Genomic DNA, 18,161 nt, shown 5'->3' on the forward strand with positions numbered 1-18,161 from the left:
AGACGATTTGCGCGGTAAATTGGGAATTAACTGGATTATGATGCAGAGAGTTCCATTTTTTTCCCTTGAGATTGTGTTATCAAATTTTGTTTGTTGAAGTCTAATTTTTGTGAAACTAAAAAGTAAGTGATGACAGAAATCTGACAACTCAAGAAATTTTTTTGAAATATGAACAACGCAGTCTGTTCTTTTTTGTTCATGGCTTTTTTAACACTCTGACTGAAATAAACAACTTGTTCGTTAGGTGAGTGCAGTGGTGATATTCGGCCAGCTCGCACCAGTATTGACGAACCGGTTGTTAAAATATTTCTAGGTAATATTTGGAATTACCATGGGCATATACTGTATATGTTTAACATACATGAGAGAACTGATTGTTAAACTTTTTGAATATCACCACTGGGTGAGTGGTATTGTATAAACACAGATTGCTGTTTTGAAAACAAGTTGTTGGATTCAAGGAACCAATTGAGACGTGCAGCAATCATTCTTTCCATATTTTCCATATCTGGCTTGTCAGAGAAATAGGTCTGTAGTTATTAATATTAGATGAAGTTTTACCTTTCTTCAAAATGGGTATAATACTGGTAATGATTTTCTTTTTCAGTTAGCAGGTACCGGTACTGTAAAACGTTCAGTATGGTTTTTTAGACTTGTCTCCAAGGTTCTTGATAAATTCTGAATGAATTAAATCTGGACCAGAGACTTCATTGCATTTAAGAGTCCCAATAGCTGCATCTAGTTCATGGATTGTGAAACTAGCAACAAACACTTCTCTTGTGTTCATGCAAACACACTTCTTTTGTTCACCTTCATATTTTTTTCATGCTTTTTTCTAACTTTTTGTGAGTTGTTGTGATTCTATGTATTATTGCATATGTACTTAAAAAGGCGTTTGCAATAACCTGGGGGTCTGTTAGTTGTGTATTTTTGTAAATTATAAGTGAGTTACTTGGTGGATTACTCTTTGTGATATTAGATATAAATTCGGGTAAGCTTTTATACCATCTTTTCTATAGACCATTTTAGAGATGAAATTGTTAAAACTTTGCCTTTTGGCTGAGAGTACTTCTTTCTTAAATTTGGCCACTTTACAAGCTTCCAGTCTATAAAATTGTCTCTATTACTGTTCTCTTCTGCTTGTTTTCTGGCTGAATCACGAGCTACCGGTACTTTTAATGTCATTGATTCTGGTTCATGTTAACACTTTGTTTAAAAAATTTAAAATTGTTTAAACACACGTTAAAAGTGTTAAAATTTTTTAAAAAGGTTATGTACCTTAGACAGACGGCCCGTTTTGATGCCGGTTCTGCATCATCTTCAGTATCCTACGAACTACTGATGTTCCTGTTGATCTTGCATACTGCCATTTGCATTCGTCAGTTGTAGGGGTGGGGGTGAGTTGCTCCTATGGTGGGGGTGTTTGTTTGTGTGCTATGTATCATGATGTCGAATAATGTGTGGGTATTGAACTGTAATTGTGTATTAAGTATATGTTGTGGGTGTGTTATTGTATGTTTGTATATTTCGTATTGTTCTAAGATGTTTAACTGTGGACTTTTTGGTGTGATGTGTAGAATTTCCATATCTGTTTCTATATTATTGTAGTCATGATTATTGTTGATAATATGTTCTGCGTAATTTGATGTGATGTATGGTTTGGTTATATCTTTAATGTGTTCTTTATATCTTGTTTGAAAGGTTCTTCCTGTCTGTCCTATGTAAAAATGTGGGCAACTATTGCATTTTAGTTTCTAAACCCCAGTTGAATTATATTTATTTGAACGTTTGATATGATTATTTAGATATTTCTGTGTTGTGTTATTTGTTTTGTATGCTATCTAGTATTTTAGTTTTCTGAATGAAATTGCAATTTTGTAAGTATTGGTTGTGATATGTTAATGTTATTTATTTATTCTCACGTGGTGTTTGTGTTGGTTTGTTCTGTTTTTGTTTTGACTTTTTTATTAGTGTGTCTATCATGTTAGAGTTATACCCATTGTCTTGTGCTATATATTTTATTGTGTTTATTTCTTCAGTATAGTTGTCGTTGTTCATTGGTATGTTAATTAATCTGTGTGTCATTGTACGGAAAACTGCATGTTTATGTTGTATGGGATGGTTAGACGAATTGTGTATGTGTGTTGCAGTTGTGGTGAGCTTCCTGTATATTTTGAATTCATGTCTATTATTTGTTTTGGTTATGGTGATGTCTAAGAAATTTATAGCTTGGTTACGTTCTGTTTCTATTGTATACTTTAATTTGGGATGTATTTTGTTGAGTTGTTGATGTAGGTTTTCTATTTGTCTTTTGTTTCCATTATATAGGGCTATTATGTTACCTACATATCGATGCCAGTACATTATTCTCTCTGCGTGTTTGTTGTTGTCAGTGTTTAGTATGTGTGTTTGTTCTATATTATGAATAAAGATTTCAGATAATATACTTGATATAGGTGAACCCATTGGTAATCCTTCAGTTTGTGTATAATATTTATTGTTATGTGTGAAATAATTTTGTTTTGTATTAATCTTTTTTTTTAATGTTTCTTCCCTTTATATCCCAAAGCAAGCAAAGAGCTAGTGGCATACTAGTTGGCATCAAAAGAGGAATACGGTAACTTTAACCTTCAACATTATTAAACAAATGACTGAGGAAGACAAATCTGAAGTAACGAATATATTATGCAAATCTGGCTTTCAGGTAGAAGCTCCCTGTTGTAGAAGTGTCATTTGCAGAATTTGATAACAAATCAGTTCCATCAATTCATACCCTTCCAATTATTGCATTTATACTGGTAACGATAGAGTTATAAATTCCTAACAGTGAGTAGTTTCAATACTAATGTAGTAAAGTCACAAGAAGTATTTCCTTGATGTGCAATATTTCACGAGAATAAAATAAAATTCTCATAGTAACAGCTAAAATGCCTTGTCCATACTAGTTAAGTATTTAAAATGAAGCACGATTATGTACAGAAAAAGCACTGTTTAATAATGTAATTGAAAAAAAAATTAAAGAAACATTTGATATTATCAAAACTTCTGCATTTGTGTCTGACTTTATATTTCCTTATAATACGATTGCATAATTACTCTAGTCCAGTAAATCAGTCAGCTCTGTTACACCATTCTGTTCCTATGGGTACACAGTTGAAAAAGAAATCCACCAATGTCAGCACAAGCCAAGATGATGCACAAAAAACCATCTTGATTGTACTGCTATGTTCACCCATTTTGATTTGTTTGTGTGTCATACTCTTGCTTTATGTTTTAGTCTAAGCATTAATTTTTACTCTGTCAGATCTGTTAGTGTTGTGTTTTCCACAAATAACAAGATATAAAGTCAAGATCAAGAGGACATAATAGTACACGAGTGCAGTAGCTAAGTTGCTATTTTGGAGATTTTTAAGCCAAAAAAAAAAAAAAAAAAACTTTAGGTTCGCACATGCTTGTTTGCTTTGTCATGTCTGTTACCTGTCAGATCTGTTACTCCATGTCATGTCTGTTGCATCATTCAAAACAGAGCCTCAATTTTTTTCTAATTATCTATCATTAAAGAAATTAAAGCTCAAATATCTTCGCCTTAAGGGCAATCTACTAAGATAATTGTTACTGAAAGAATGGTTTGGAGACTTGAAAGCATATAAATGTCCTACTAATCGGTTGCTAGCCGAGGAGTAGTAAGTTCAGTGGTGGGGTTGCCACCTTATAGCCTTTGGACTGGCTTTGGGACTCCGTTCCAGACTCCCAAGACAAATTCTCCACTATATACCACATGGAAGACGATCTTTGGGACGCCCCCTGAAAAGATGGACAGAGACCATAACAGGCCACTAGGCCTAATACCTGCAATGACGATGATGATGATGACGATGATGATGAAGATGATGATGATGATGGTTTCTGTTAGTTACTGAACAAGTTATTATTTTATATTAGGTAAAAGATTTGATATTAAGATATTTAATATACTAATTGTTCATTTTTGATCTGAAGTTAGTTCTGTTACTATTCTAAGAACTATGCACTGTTTGAAGAATATCTGATATAAAAACAAAGGAATTCTATTTCTATAAAGATCCACTGTCTTGTCCCATAACACTCCTGACATTTCGTCGTGCCATCAAAGATTCATCGATGCTTGTAGAGAATGCTGTAAAGAAAGGTCAGTGTACAGTGGCTGATTACTATGGCAGAGACATTGCACTATATTAATACATGCAGAATATGCACTAAATAATACTTTAATTTTGACGTTCTCAATCGTCCATTTGTTATACAAATTTCGCAAATGACCCAGAAATGTATTGTAGTTCTTGAAAACAAAGAACTGTAATTGTTCAGCTGCAACATTGGCTTCCATTATTGCAAACATATCAATGTCTTTATCTATTAGAATTTTATGTATTTTAGTTTTCTTGGCTTGATTAAGGCCCCCAGCATTCCACTGTAAGACCTTCAGCTGAGGTAGAATTATATTGTGTTTTGTCTTCTTATGTGATGCTAAAATATTCCCCGTCCGGAGATCCGAATGAGGGGACTTTTTTACCTCCGAAATAATTTACTTCGGATTGTATTTGTCATTGGAGCATGTTGGATGGTCGTTTTTTTTCTATGTTCATTAAACATAGTTCAGGGGGTACCACGAGAAGGCGACCATCATCACCCCCAGAACACCAATATAGCGCGACATATTATTTTGGCAGAAGGCTAGCCTTGTTTCATACTGAGATGTAGTGAATTGATATCTCCTCTCTTGTCCCCTTCAAGCTTCCGAGTCAAGGTCGTAGCCATGCCTTTTTAGAGGTTTAGAGACTTCTACCACAAATCTCGCACCAAACTCTGCATCCTGGAATGACTGTCAACAGTGAAGGATGTGAGTGAAAACCAAGTGTTACGATACATCATTATTGCAAACGTATAGACCTATTGTTACTAGGTATAATAACTTAATTTTTTTGGGTCTGCTAAGAATCAAAATCTATTAATTTGAGAAAAAAAAATTCCGGCACCTGGAATCGAACCCGGAACCTCTCAGCTGTGCGCGCTGAATGCTCTTTCCATCTGACCCACACCGGGACATGATCCATGGTGACGGCCGAACTTCTCTCATTGTATTATCAATAGCCTACTACCTGCATTTAAGACATTCAAGCCATGTATGCAGGATTGCATATTTAAATGGCTTCATGGTCATTTTCAACAACAGTTCATGAGTTACTGTTAACATTGATATATACATATATATGTTCTTATATGAGGTCTCGCCATCCTCATTGAATAATCAATGACTATAAGCAGCCATCAGAGGTCTGCATCAGACGTTTTCGCTCGAGCGCTAAGTAGTTCATAGCATAATCGATAGGTAGCGCACATGCATGATGGGTAAAATTGTCACGAGCGATAAATCCTCGAACGGTATAAGCCGAGCGTTAGACATTCGTTCTTGTTACAGTGATGAACTGTGTAGTAACATCAAAGATGTTTATCATTTCAAAACTTTGCAGTGTTTAACTAACCTCTCCATAGTACAATTACAAAACTTGCATTAAAATGTAATATAAATATTGTAGGTAAATGTTCTTTTTTTTTTTTTTTTTTCCACGCAGGAATGATTCTGGTTTTGCCATATCTGATAGATGTTATTGGATGTAAATGTAATTATTATAAACGGAGAACACAATCACGATAATGCAAGAACTGTATCAAGTTTTCTAGTAATAATAATAATAATAATAATAATAATCTCTAATAATTAGTGTATCAATCTTTGCGTCTGTAACAGTTGTGCAGCTTGATTATTCGTTTTATTATATTTTCTGTGACGTTATCTCTGTACTAATATTGTTATTAATCTACTGCTATATCAATAATATTTTGTAAAACGTTTCTACATTGTCGCAGTATATAGGCGGAACACTATGTATGGACCTATCAAATTATATATGTGGTAAATCAAATACTGAATAATTATGAATTAGCAATAATAACTGTATATCGAAGTTTTTCATACTATTTTATTGATAACTTCATGTTCCTGTTTTGGTACGTTCCACTGACTGTTCCATTAAACGTTTGTCATAAACGCAGAAAATAAAGCCTTATTTTTACCGTGTGAGCAAAACATATGTGTATCTTATTTGTCGCCTTCCATACAAGATAAGACATGTTGGTGAGGTGACCTTGTACTGTGCTTCTATTTATTACGAGCATATCACGACCGATCTTACCTCACTCGAGGGTGCGACACTCGACCGAGTTCAAGTGAGCGATTTAACTCCAATGCAGCATTCTGATAGCTATACTGTAAATATCTATTAATTTGAGAAAAATTCGTTCCAGCACCTGGAATCGATTCATTGATTATTCAATGAGGATGGCGAGACCTCATATAAGAATATATATGTACCGGTAGGCTATATGAGCCTCAAAAGCCTCTTAAGAGCTTAGTCACTGACAGATATTCCCCTCAGAATTTGTCATTTGAGCTCAGCAGGCGCTACATGGCCAGCAGAGTAGGCGAACTGTCTGGTCTTGCCTAGGCTCTCTGCCCTGATCATGGAACCTGTATGTAGTTTCGAAACGTTAGAAATGTTAGCTCCAGGACATAGTGCAATATCCAAATCACATTCACCGTGAAAACCTAAAAAACACATATAATTTAAGGTTATATAGAAGGTCTAACTCCAAACTTGTTAGCAGAATTTTTGTAATGTGACATTGTTTATGCATTGCCAAGTAGAGACAAATGATACTTTGGAGAAATTGCATTAATGCAATCTAAAGCATAAATGAATTCAGAACTGTGTTTTGTACATGTCGAAATGGAAATTAAATAAAACTTGGTTTAATGTAACATAGTAGCAGCAGCAGTATCTATTGCCCAGACACTTGGAAGTTCTCCATTCACCTTCTAACTTTGCAGTATAATTTAGAGTCCGAATCCAAAAAATCTGATGCCAAAGCTGGACATTTTCGTAAATGTTCTTGATTCATCAAAGAGTCTTCTAGATTACACAGGATGCATTTTGGTGAACAAATAATTTCAATTTTAAACAGGGTGCTGCAAACAGTCATGACCGATTAGCATCCGAAATTTTGCTACTGAATCATGTCGAAAAGAATCAGATACCTTATATATTCTTTTTCAGTAAGTAATACTGACCAAGATTTATTATTGCTGTTTTCTTAAAATTTCTTCAGAATTTTCATTTGAAATTTAATTTTAATGTAACATAACATGACTTAAAATACAGATTAGCCTAAAAAAAGTATACACTGTTCGTTTATAAATAACTTAAGAACAAATTCAGATAAAATTATCATTTTCGGGGAAATTGTAGCTTAATGGATAGGTCGAAGAGGTGCTGTCGAGTACCCAGCACAGTCCCCAAACCTAACACCAATTTCTACATATGGGGGACCCTAAAGGATGTTGTTTATTGGGAAACGCCAGCTACACTGGATGTGCTACGAGAACAAATCAAAATTTAACGTCATGTGCAGCTATGACACTGGACACATTACGGAACTTAGTTCGTGGAACAGTTCGGCGGCATCAATAGTGTTTGGATGCTGTTGGTGGTCACTTTGAACAATTTCATGAAAAACGAGAATTTTTTCTCAATTTGTTTCACTGTTTTAGGACCCCATCTTCTTTCATTCAGAGCAAAACTAAGTACAGATCTAATACTTTTCTTCCTAGGCATAATTGACAACTTATCCAACTAAATATAACAACGATAAATAAACTGAACACTACAACTATACTTATTTCACTATTTTTAGGTCTATGTAAATGTTTCTGTGTAAATGGAACACTCAGCAAACGAATATAAACCCTCAACACAAAACTAAACACTCAACTAACGATTATAAATGCACAAAACAAACCAAACAAGGCTGCAGGCCGAGTTGATAACCAGTCTACTATTGCAATATGAAGTTACGACATGTGTACCGTACAAAGTTTCATCCGCTTTGATAAAAAAAAATAATGTAAAATTGAATATTGTCTAAATGTAAAATTTTTATTGCTAGCTATATACATTTGTTTTGTAGGTGATCGATTCATATAGAGGGCCTTGTACGAGAAACATTTGAAGCTATATACATTTGCTTTGTAGATGATCGATTCATATAGAGGGCCGTGTGCAAGAAACATTTGAAGAATGTTATTATTGTCGGTATTGTCACCATGACTATTTATAAATATAAGTGTCAATGGTATTGCATTAACAGCTGTACTGATTTATTAATTCCAACAAAATCGCGACAGAGGTATGAAGAGGAATATAAGAAGTTTTAAGAGTGTGTAAAAAAAAAGTAGAGAATATTTCTGAAAAGTTTATGCTTGAATATTGTTAAATGAAAAGTGAAAAGAAGAAATCAAGTTCTCAGTGGATTCATTATTCTATGCTGCGGTGTACGGTATCACTGAAGAAAAACGTGGACATCAATCAGTAAGTAGACACAATAATTGTTAGCTTTTTAAAGCAAAAAAGTGAATTGTGAAAATGTTACCATTAATGTGTATAACAAATAAAAAGCTTACAAGGACAAGGATCCTGCTGATCCAAAGTTGCACTCGGGCATGGGTTCAATTCCAGCTTGCGCTCATTACTGGTAGTTTTTCCGAGGTTTTCTCCAACCATAAGACGAATGCGAATGTCGGATAATCTATGACGAACCCTCAGCCTCATCTTCCCAAATACCATCACGCTATTACCAATACAATCAATGCCAAATATCCTAGTAGTTAATACAGGGTCGTTAAATAACCAACTAAAAAAATTGCAGAGAGCAATCAGAGTAGTATAATGAAGCATTAATGGTTGAAGTGTTGATCAAAACTTTTTAGTGGTTGTGGTAGCAGTATGTGTAAGAAAAGTAAATAGTTGGTGTACTATGGTTGATGTTTAAGAAAGTGCGAAGTTAATACAGTGCTAATAGTACCTCCATCCATGCCAACAACTCTGCTACAGAAAAGAATAATAAAGTTATGCCTGAATAAACTCTTGATAACCCTTCAGAACTGTTGTATTCAGGATTTAAAGTATTTGACTTCCATCAAATTTATAACAATGTATTATTGAATTTCGTACATAAAAACCGAAATATATTTAATTTATATTCACATAAATCAGTGATGTCAATTGATGCCCATAGGAGCAAGCGCGTGCTTTAGAGCTCAGGAGAGCCTGTTCAGGGATGGTCAGCACTAATTCAATAGATAAAGGGAAGAGAACTTATTAAAACTGTATCCATGTTAAATTTTAGATTTGTCTGGAAGTATTGCATTATAAGAATGTAAGTTTTAATTTTAATGTTCATTTTTCACAAGTTTGATTTTTTTGTTCAAAAGAAATATTTTCTCAACTTTCTTTATAGACAAGTGAAATTTTCAGATACAGGCCTATTTATTTAGTAGCCTTACAGAATGTTTTCGTTAATTTAATATACTGTAAATGCATATTACTGAAGATAGTGTATTGAAAGTTTTGAAAATATTCGCATGGAAATGAATGACTAACAAAGCAACTACTGTTACATCATAAGCAAAAGATACATCCCCATGTGTTGTAAAAATGTCAGCTCTATAGCTTCAGCACATTTCGAGAAAATAATTTAATATTCTGATGATAGGAAGTTGCTCACCAATATCACCTTAAAAGCATAATGTGGTAAGAGTTTTGTTATGGAATATTAGTTACACTTAAAACATATACAGCACCTAGGTAACTTTGCTTTGTACTGTAATATTTTCTTGATTAGTTGATTGATTATTTTTATAGGGCTAAAGGTATCATCAATATCAATTACAACTTGTCATGTCATACTCAATCTCTTTTTTTGGGATATTTAGTACAGTATAGTTGTACTACTATGGAATTTATGTGAATATTCCTTCTTAACTCTTAATTATGTTATTAACATTTAAAAACAACTGCAATATTAAGAAATTGGTATTAGTACTTTTGTTTTACAGACAATATAGATAATATCAAACAGAAAGAAGCCATATAAAAATAACGACATAAAATGTCACGTTCCGTTTGAAGTTTGTGCACCACTGTTTTCTTAATCCTACAGGCTGCTTACTCATATACACAACCTTTCCTCTTTCCATACTTAGCGCTTGATGCCCGCGCACGACGTCAAGGTCAGAAAAATGCGCTTGCTTTGACATCACTGACATAAATATAAAACCAAAAGATCAGAAAACATATATTATGCTTAACAGAACCTAAATGTATCATAACTGTAGCATATAATCACAGTAGCAATTTCGGTGCAAGGCTTTATAACATGGTAACTTAATAGCTAAATTCCCAAATATACACTATCTATAAAAAAGTAATTGGGCACTATTTTTGCCCCTTTAGAACCTCGTGGTACCACCTCTTGTTGCTATAACAGCAGCCACCCTTTCAGGCATGTTTTCCACTAGTTTGTGTGGGATATCCACTGGAATGCGTCGCCATTCCTCTTGCAATATGGCACTCAGTTGGACAATGGAAGTTGGCCGAATTTCCCGAAACCTCAATCGCCGGTCCAATTCGTCTTAAAGGTGCTCAATGTGATTGAGATCAGGACTCTGTGCAGGCCAGTTCAACTGGTCACCTTATTGTCTGCATACCACTGCACAGTAGAAACATGACTTCTAGCAATTACTTTTTGGTAGATAGTGTACAATTTACTAATGCTCCTTATTTTAAAAAATCAATTAAAAATTCCTGTCTAGAGAGAAAATTTAAAGTTCAATTATTCTGATATGTTTTTCTTCTTCTTTTTTCTTTTTCTTTTTTCTTTTTCTTTTTTTACTTTTTACTCTGTTATGTAATAAAATATCTTAACATTATGTGGAATGCCCTCTGAGCACGAGTACGTAACTTACTCTTTCTGGGGATGCTAGAATGTTTTTGTATAAGAAAGCAATATGTATCTTTGTTCTACGAGGGCTATTCATAAAGTAGCCATTTATTTTTTACAAACCTGTGAATGACGTTACAGAATTGGGTTAGAATACGTTTGAAATTGTACACTCAAATTTATTTTTCCACACATTTTCCAGTCACATTGAGACACTTGTCGTAGCATTTGACGAGCTTTGAAATTCCACAATCGTAGAATTCGGCCAACCTACGACGCTGATTCTCAACTCTTCGTCATTGTCAAAGCACTTCGAGCCAAGTCACGTCTTCATGTGCATGAAGAGATGGTAATCGCTAGGTACCAAATGTGGGCTATAGGGAGGGTGATCCAATACTTCCCAGTTGAACTTTCGGAGTTTGGTCACAGTATGACGCGCTGTATACGGCCGGGTGTTGTCATACAGGAAAATCACCCCAGAGCTCAACATTTGTTGTGACGTTTGTTTTAAATTGCGCTTTTCAAGTTTGTTAGTGTGTTACAGTAACGCTCAGCATTAATTGTGGCATTCCTCTCCAAGAACTCCATTAGCAAAATTCCTTTTCTGTCCCAGAAGACAGTTGCCACAAGTTTCCTCGTGGAAAGTGTTTGACGACACTTTGTGGAATTTTTCAGGGAGTGAGTATGGCCCCACTGCATTGATTGAAGCTTTGTTTCTGCATTCACATACCGCACCCAAGTCTCATCTCCTTTCATAATCTGATCGAGAAAAGCATCACCTTCTCTTTCGTAATGCTCAAGAAAGGACAGTGCTGCTCCCATTCACTGAGCCTTTTGTTCCTCAGAAAGGAATTTAGGCACTCATCTGGCAGAAAGTTTCCAGTAGCCCAAATCTTTGGTAATCACTTTGTACACAAGAGTACGACTAATCTGTGGAAAATCCTCACTAAGCTCTGACATGGGAAATCTGCGGTTTGCTCTAACCTTTTTGTCAACCAAACAAATCAGATCTGCATTCACGATACTCGGTCGAGGTTCTCTCTTCATCATGGACATTGGTTCGCCCATTTTTGAACATACGGCACCATCCAATTTTTAACAGTCTCCCGACTTCCGCATTTCTCTTCTCTTCAAACTTTTTCCTACCTTAGTTTTGCATAATGTAAAAATTAATTGAAACATTTAATTTTTACGTGGTTGAAGGTGATTTATATGATGGATTCTCTTGTTCCAGAGATGCCCTGGAATGTGCAGCTAAGCTTATACAAAGAGTGTTTTCTGTTATGAACATTAAGTAATCAGATATATACATACATTCGTATATATGGTCTCGCATCCACATTGAATAATCAAGACTACTATTTTTTGTTAGTAGTCAACATGTAGATACCTATTAATTTTGAGAAAAATTCGTTCCAGCACCGGGAATCGAACCCAGGACGTCTCAACTCTGCGTGCTGAGCGCTCTTTCCAACTGAGCTATGCTGGGACACGATGCGCGGTGCCAGCCGAACTCTCCTCATTATATCATCAATGGCCTACTACCTGCAATTTAGACATATACCGGTAAGTCATATATGCAGGAGCACATATTTAAATGACTTTATGGCCAATTTTAACAAGCTTGTTAACATTGATATATACCTATACTCACATATGAAGTCTCGCAATCCTCAGATGTTCGAAAAAGGAGCGCGACACTTTAATCAAATCAGAACTGCAAATCACAGTCAACTTCAATTACTCATGTAGGAAATTTTTACAATTTGTTTGAAACTATTATGCTAGGTAAAATATCTCAAAATACTTTAATTTAAGCCTAGCTGCCAAAATGTACAATAAAATTGTTTTTAGTGCCGCTAACTGAATTTAATAATTTTTCAATTTTTTATGTGAAATATTGTAGACCACTTAGTCTCCCATATTTTCTTCAAAAATAGTTGGCAACCCTAGCACCAACACTATTTCTACCCAAGTCTTCAACAGAAATCAGAGTGAAAAGTCCATGTGCTTGTGTAATACTCATACATGTTTTCCATCTATTAGGAATATTCACAGTTTGCTGTATCTTCAAATGATTCTTTGGACATTCTGTAATATTCTGTGAATTTGTCTGGATGCTGTTCTAACTCCACCAATAAAACACTACAAGCACCATGATTTTCAACGTTTTGAACCAATGAATCCGAAACCTATACCTTTATCTTCGCATTCTTATTATTGACAATAGCAGAAGATCTCCATCTGATGACTCCACACTGAATGACTCATTAGATCAAATAACATGGCGTTATGTGTCACGCTCCATGTGCCATGCATCATGTTTCTTGCATCATCCGGTGTGTTAACATGCAGGGTCGAATCTAGCTACTTGACGCCTCTAGGCAGAGAAAAATATTTCTGCCCCTTGTTTCGCCCTATATGCGTCATTTGGATCAAATGAAATAATTGATTCTGCATCATTATTACTGTTTCTAATATCAGAAACGCCTGACTAAAATGAACCACACGCTGCACTATTTTCGGTAACTGCTGTTCACCACGTTATTACACTCTGATGTACCTGGACTCGAACTGGAACAAGCTGGCTATGTTTGTTTTTTAAATAACACATATTTTTGCACTTTTTCTCACCATTTCCTCTCTTTTTATTGCCTTGTCTTTCTCGAGTTTCCGGTATTGTTGTTTAGTCAACTGTCCGAAGACAGGTCTGGAACCCACAAGTGACACCATCAAGGCATCACTCATAAGGCAACTAGGCCAGGAGATAATGGGGTAGGGTGACCAGTTCCTTTCCCCCTCCATTGCATACAACGCTAACTAGCTACATATTACACTAATGAGATTTTAGATGCAGTTCATCCTCTGACACATATCGTCAAATGAGATGTACTGTCTGGTAATAGATTTACATATCAGCCAGAACCTCAATAAGAGGTGTTTCTAGTATTGAGAACCACTGAGATTTTTCCGACTTTCACTCATTATAATGAATATTAAAATATAAATCACCTAGGTACAAAACAACTGCACCCTTTACCGTTTGAAATTAAACTGAACTCCCAAGCGTCCGGCTGATACAATGACTGGCGGTATTTTCTTTGAATTTAAGTCTGAATGGGGATTGCTGAGTGTTGATACTGGCTACTCTTATGACAGAGTTAGCGGCGTTCTCATCAGTTCATCACAAAGCTTGTGATTGCGAGCAACGAGATTTGCCTTCCTAACATATCATAATATAATACCATAAGTTCTTTAATGTTATTATGTGACACTCTCACAGTGAGAGGGCATAACACTTTTTCTGTGCGTTTTCTGACCATTAGTTAATGGAGAAAATGGTGTTAAAAGATAGAGAGAAAGACTCTGCGCTACACTACTACATTTCCAGAAAACTTTAATTTTTCTCTCTGAGTAAAGAACACGTCTGCTTGTCATGTGGTTCTGAAAATGGGTATATTTCCTGCTTTTGTTGTGTTTATTTAATTTGTGGGATAACGTAATAGTGTATTTGTGTATTACGCTGTGCTAAGTAGGCCTCCTTGAACTTATATTTTTGTAGTGAGTTATAGCGAGGCAATTACCACTTTGGCATCTGCCGAGTGCACAGGTAATGTGTCAGAAGTCTACAGATAGGTGTTCTTATTTTCTACCAATATATAAAAGGTTAAGTAACACCATAAAACACTATTTTTAAAAATGAAGAGAGCCTGAAAATTCATATCCACATCTTGCCAATTGGACGTACTTGATGCTAGAAAAATTTGAGCTTTAATTGAGTGTAATCAGTGCAGTGCTTGACAAGGTCAGGAGAATTGAAGGAACTCTCTTAATATGGTAACAGGCATTGTGATGGATGAACATTACAGTGCAATGTTGAGAACAATGTATACGGTAAACTGTAGAAAGAACTGTTTATAATAGCATTTGGACTTTGCTCTGTGTTATGGATGAACATTGCTACGTCTTTTAGCTAAAAATTTCCCGAAGATCTGGCATTCATTCTCTTCATGTTGCCTTGCTGCAGATGCCATCAGAATTTCAAATATGCCATATTGAGTCTCTATTCCTCGATTCTTCGCTTTTTAGACATGAAGGGCGGATATAAGGCGTATTGTCTTTATTATTGTTGTTCTTTCTGTTTCTTTTTTAGAAGTAATGGAAACCAGGAAAGTTCGAGGGGTCCACTCTGTATTATTCTATCTGTGGCATTTGAAGAGTCAACTTAAAAAAAAAAACTTTTATTCATTTGGAACAACTGGATAATGCATACCATACAGCAGTGCCAAATATGCTCGCCATTGGGGCTCATGACAGGAAGAACTTGGCTCTGAGATCAAACTGCGCATGCACAGACTTCTCTTGTAGTGTCACCGTGATCCTTATCTGGATTTATTTTCGCGTGTACATTCCTAATCAAATGAAGTTCCCTTTGTACTCCAGTTACACATCTTGTATATACGAAGATTAGGTTTGGTTAGTTTAGGTTTTTATTAACCCATTAACGCCCAAATTATTTTTATTAAAAAAAGAACGAAAATAATATATCTATTTCATAAATTTAATCCATAAGATGCCAAGAATATGTTTTGTTTATTCTGCCGTGCACCAAGTAGCTGAAAATCACCCAGTCTATAAATAGACCGCTGGGCACTTATGATATCTGCGTATTCATTTGCAATAAAGTAAATATATTTTTTTGTGTATTTAATGTAGTATAACCAGAAACATTTACACCAATATAAATAAATTTATTTATGACATTTTAGTATTTAATGCAACAATACAATGCTGCAGCAATAATGAAACATATTTATTTTAGTAATGTCTGTCTTTACCGAGTGTGGTAAGGCTCAAAGCATTTTTGACAGAGGGTTTAATCACACTTCTTGCGGAATGTTACTGGTCTGCATTTACACCATTCCATCTGGCAGTGTTTCTGAGAGGGTCGTTTTGCCATGAAATGACCTCTACTATCTATCCTCATACCAAATTTCACTCATCGAGGTGATGGAATAGGGCACTCCATTCTCTTGCAGTTCGAAAATATCTAGAGATATTGAATTCAAGTAGGTCCAGGGAGTCTCGTCCATGTATTTCTCTGTAGACAATCCAACCATTTACTATAGCCATATCCAGCATTCTGACAAAGAGATCTTAGTACCACTTTTTTCCATGAATTGAAGTGGCATATTTCCCTGCTAACCAATCATGATGGTCCACTCCACACATGTACTTACCGTATTTCTTGAGATTTTTCCGGAGTTTTCTCTCAGCCCAATATAAGCAAATGCTGGGTAACTTTCGGTGCTGGACCCCGGACTCATTTCACTGGCATTATTATCTTCATCTCAAACAGACGCTAAATAACCTAAGATGTTGATAAAGTGTCATAAAATAACCTACTAAAAAAATATGACCTGTTGTTGCTGCACACTTATATTCTGTCTTATATTTCTGTCCCACCTGCTTGCAGAAGCCCCTACATCAAAGTTTGATCCTACAGGTACACATCTGTTGTCATCCCACTTCACGAACAGAATTTCACTATTAGTGTCAAATGTATAATCGCAGGACTCTCGTACTGCATTCTGTAGTAATTTCGTATCCTGAAGAGTAAAGGCATCCATTCTGTTTTCTCTCACAGTTTCTGTAACCCGGAAACCAAGATCCTGAAGGTGGAGCAAAAGGTCTCTACTTATAAAAAAATTATCAAATTATGTGTCGTGAGCATGAGGATGTACAATGCAATCGAGCACATTCAGCACAACTCTGCTGCCTAAGACAAAGTCGTGCCTATTATTGACGTCATTTAAGCTGTGTCCTTACCAGAGATTTTTTACACAGGGAATAGAAAACCTCAATGTGATGTTGGCCACAGAAGAAATTAGTCAAAAGTGATACCATCTGACATAATATTACGAAAGAAAACGAAGCAATATGTCGTAAAAAAGTAAATCCTTGGTGCTACAGCCCATGAAGGGCTAAGACCGACCAGCCGGCTACTGACCTTACGTCCACGTGCCGAAGCAGAGGTGGACGATCATCCAATCAGAATAGAAGTACCGTGTGGTTAGCACGATGATCCTCCCAGCCGTTGTAGCTAGTTTGTGAAACCGGATTTTTGCTACCTATCGTAGCTCCCTAAGTGCATCACGATGCTGGGTGGGCACTTGTCCCATACACTGGCCGAAATTTTATGACAAAATTTCTTCCCCCATGAGGACTCGAACCATGTTCATTCCGTAACGCGAGTCCTAGACAGGATGCCTTAGACCATGATGCCACAGCACAGGACAGCAATATATCGTACCATCACAATATTGAATTTTTTTCTGTTTACTGTTATAATATGTTGGTGAAAATAGGATGCATGGTTTTCTTTATTGGTCGAGAAATATTATTGCATATTTTATAGACCTTTGGTGAGATGAAGTGAGGCCGAGGATTCGCTATAGTTTATTTGGCATTTGCTTTACGTTTGGGGAAACCTCGGAAAAAAAAAAACTCAACCAGGTAATCAGTCCAAGGAAAAATCTAACCCAAGCCCGAGTGCAGTTCCTGATCAGCAGCTAGCGAGTTTGCCGACTAACGTAAGTTACCCTGGAGTAGGTTATTTTACGACGCTGTATCAACATCTCAGGTTATTTAGCGTCTGAATGAGATGAGATGTGATAATTTGCTTTGTTTGCATTTATTTGCTTTCAATTTCCAACAACTGTCCAAGAGTTACAGAATGCAAAAAGGAAGTATTCATTTCCTGACGTCATTGAAGCTGTGAATTATACCAATATTTTTATTTAAAAAAATCAACATGCCGATGAGTATTTTAGCAAAACAAAAAGGTATTGCGAGCTTTAATGTACGAGCTACCTGCAATGTCAAGGAAGAATTCACAAGCGTGGATAATTATTTCTATATTAGGCCTATATGGAGAAATTCGGATGTTTCTAGAGTAATGATTGGCAATAATGCCAATGCACTTCTTCTAGGTGATATGGGCTATGGAATTATGTGGTTCCAAGGCAAAACATGATATTTAAATTTTTGTTGAAAATGAGATTTTGTGATAATGTGTGCATCCTGCTGGTATCTTTATTGTGGCAAAAGATAACATGTATATCTCTATTATTTTTTTGTCTAATCCATTGTTATGAAACACAATTCCTACGATTTTATAAGGTTATTCAAATTATATCTGTACATGCTCGCTCTTGAAAAGTGAAAGAAATGACATAGAGGCCTAACACATTTTGCCTTGGAGCCACAGAATTGCTCCTTGGCTT

General features: G+C 35.7%; 1 protein-coding gene across 3 annotated transcripts in view; it reads left to right on the forward strand.

Annotated features, from left to right (window-relative positions):
- The first annotated feature begins 8,005 nt into the window (after nt 1-8,005).
- Nucleotides 8,006-18,161, forward strand: part of LOC138715529 (putative polypeptide N-acetylgalactosaminyltransferase 10) — a 97,270-nt gene continuing 87,114 nt past the window's right edge. Inside the window, exons 1-2 of one of the 3 annotated variants that reach the window (XR_011336380.1) lie at nt 8,006-12,441; nt 15,029-15,637. The gene's annotated coding sequence lies outside the window, so the exon portion shown is untranslated. Of the gene's footprint in view, nt 12,442-15,028; nt 15,638-18,161 lie in introns of those variants that run through there. The other 2 variants (XR_011336379.1, XM_069848571.1) reach the window with 2 other exon arrangements.

The sequence above is a fragment of the Periplaneta americana genome, chromosome 15, assembly GCF_040183065.1.
Source record: "Periplaneta americana isolate PAMFEO1 chromosome 15, P.americana_PAMFEO1_priV1, whole genome shotgun sequence".
Lineage (NCBI taxonomy): Eukaryota > Metazoa > Arthropoda > Insecta > Blattodea > Blattidae > Periplaneta > Periplaneta americana.